The 2,500-nt window shown below is 77.3% G+C and overlaps 2 non-coding genes across 2 annotated transcripts in view; both read left to right on the top strand.

Annotated features, from left to right (window-relative positions):
* Window positions 1-964: 964 nt before the first annotated feature.
* On the top strand, window positions 965-1,117 carry LOC149744511 (5.8S ribosomal RNA). Its single transcript, XR_016391237.1, has one exon. It is a non-coding gene; the product is annotated as a 5.8S ribosomal RNA (ribosomal RNA).
* A 1,321-nt stretch (window positions 1,118-2,438) lies between these two features.
* LOC149744510 (28S ribosomal RNA) overlaps window positions 2,439-2,500 on the top strand; it is a 4,956-nt gene continuing 4,894 nt past the window's right edge. Inside the window, exon 1 of the ribosomal RNA XR_016391216.1 lies at window positions 2,439-2,500. This exon is cut by the window's right edge and continues 4,894 nt beyond it. This is a non-coding gene — a ribosomal RNA (28S ribosomal RNA).

The following is a 2,500-nucleotide window of genomic DNA, read 5'->3' as shown; positions in this document are numbered from 1 at the left end:
CGTCCGGCTCTCTCTCGCTCTCTTCTCTCTCCCGCCCTCCCCCGGTGTGCCCCCTGCCCGCTCGCCCCCCCGCTTCCCGTCGAAGCCCCCCTTACGCCCTCGGTGGCGAGAAGGGGGGCACGGGGGCGCGGGCCGGGCTAGGGCCACGGGGGCCCGGGGGGGGTTGGGGTTGAGGAGCAGAGAGGGCCGCGTCCGGGCGCGAGCGTGGGGAGGTCTCCGCCCGGTTTCGGGGACACGGGGTTGGGGGGCGTCGTCGGGCGGTGGCCGTGGTGTCTCGTGTGGCGGTCGGCCCGGGCCCAGGCCCGGGGCCCCGCGTCACGGGCCGGTAGCGCCGAGGCCCGCGTGCTGCGGGCGGCCGCGGGCGGAGAGCCGTGTTGGTCGGTGTCGGGGCGGCGGTGACCGTGGGGGCGCCCCGCGCCCAGCCCCCCCCCACACGCCTCGCCCGCCTCCCCCCTCTCCAGGTACCTAGCGCGTCCCGGCGCGGAGGTTTAAAGACCCACGGGGGGTCGCCCGTCCGCCTTGGGGTCGGGGCGGTCGGGCCCGCGGGGAGTCGGGAGGCCCCTCCCTTCTCCCCCAGGCTCCGCTTCACCCCCCCCACCGGCACCCCACCACACGGGGCCGGGGCGCCGCGGCGCCGCTGGTCCACCCCGCCGCGGCCGTCGGGAGGGGCCTACCCGGCGGCCGTGGTGCGGGCCGGGGCCGCGCGCCCGCGCGCCCCGCGTCCCCTGTGTGTGTACGGTTGGGGGGGCAGGTGGGAACCCCCCGGGCGCCTGTGGGGTGTCCGAGCCCGCCCCGCCCGCGGGGTCGGTGCCGGGCGCCCCGTCGTGAAACCTTCCGGCCCCCCTCCGGTCTGCTGTTTTCTGTCTGACTTGGCCGGCCAGAGGCAGCCCCCTCCGGGGGATGTGCCGTGCCACCGGCGGGGGTGACCCCCCCCGCCGAAACCCAGAGAAACCAAAACTCGTACGACTCTTAGCGGTGGATCACTCGGCTCGTGCGTCGATGAAGAACGCAGCTAGCTGCGAGAATTAATGTGAATTGCAGGACACATTGATCATCGACACTTCGAACGCACTTGCGGCCCCGGGTTCCTCCCGGGGCTACGCCTGTCTGAGCGTCGCTTGACGATCAATCGCCCCCCCCCCCCGGTGTGTGCGTGCCGTGCGCGCGCGCGCCTTCCCGGGGGGGGCGGTGGCGCGGCTGGGGGTTTGCTCGCAGGGCCGCCGGGGCCCTCCGTCCCCCTAAGTGCAGACGCGGCGCCCGCCCCCGGCCACGGGGGCGCGCTGCCCGCGAGAGGGAAGAGAGAAGGGGAGAGAGAGCTCGCGACGAGGCCCTGGCCGCGTGGCCTCCGCGGTCGGTCCCCCTTCGGGAAGCGCCCTCGCGCCGCAAGCGGTCTCTGGGCGTTTTACCCCCGGGGTGTCGGTGGGCGGGGACGGTCCCGCGCCCTCGCGGCCGGGGCCCGCGGCGGCGGTGGTGGTTGGGCCGCGTCCGTGCCGCCGTCGTACGCCGCCCGCCCCCGGCGGCGTCCCGGCGACGTCCGGCCCGCCTCCCCCCGCGGGGCCCCGACCCGCGCGTCCGGGGTCCGTGCCCGCCCCCGCCGCCTCGCCTCGCCGTGTCGGGGCGGGCGTCTCGGGCCGAGGCCGAGTCGTGCGTGCGCGGCCGCGCCCCGGGGATGCGTGCCCCGGCGGCGACCCGCGGGACGCCGCGGCGTCGCCTGCCGCCGCGCGCTTCCCCCCGGGCTGCGGCCGCGCCGCTCCGCGCTTCGTGCACGCTCCCCGAGCCGGCCGGCGGTGGGCGCCTGTCGGTGGTGGGCGGGGGCGCACGGCGTCGTCCGTCGTGGCGGGGCCGTCTCGCGGCTGCGTGGAGGCTGTGCGGCGTTGGCGGCGTTGAGGGCTGGGGAGACGGAGAAGAGAGCGAGAGAGAGAGGGAGAGAGACGGGAGAGAGCGAGAGAGAGGGTGGGAGTCGGTCGGTCGGGCGTGGGAGGAGGCGTGGGAGGAGGGCCCGGCGGTCGGGGGGCGACCGCCGGGTTTTCTCCCCACCGCCTCGCCTTCCACGCCGCCCGCCGCTCTCTCCCGTCCGCTCCTCCTCCTCCTCCCTCCTCCTCCTCCTCCTCTCCCGTCCCCCCACCCCCACCCCCGTCGTCTCCCGTCCTCCCCTCCGTGACGAGGCCGCCTCTGCAGCGCGCTCGGTGTCGTGCGTCTCCCGGCCACCACCCTCCGGCCTCTCCGCTCCGTCCGTCCGTCCGTCCGTCCCGTGGCCGCCGGCTCGTGCTCCCGTCCCGCCCCTCCCGCGCGTTCCTCTCGCCCCCCGCGCCACGGGCGGGCGAGGGGAGCCGGTGGGGGGGGGCCGGTCGACCGCGGCTCGGCCGCGGGGTCTCTCTCTCTCCCTCCTCTGCCCGCTCGCCCGCTCGCGCGCGCGCGCGCGCGCGCCCTCCGAGACGCGACCTCAGATCAGACGTGGCGACCCGCTGAATTTAAGCATATTAGTCAGCGGAGGAAAAGA

This window comes from Delphinapterus leucas, chromosome 21 (assembly GCF_059928025.1).
Source record: "Delphinapterus leucas isolate spDelLeu-1000000601 "Yukka" chromosome 21, BTC_Dleu_Yukka2, whole genome shotgun sequence".
NCBI classification, from domain to species: Eukaryota; Metazoa; Chordata; class Mammalia; order Artiodactyla; family Monodontidae; genus Delphinapterus; species Delphinapterus leucas.
This window is presented reverse-complemented; position numbering and strand designations above follow the sequence as displayed.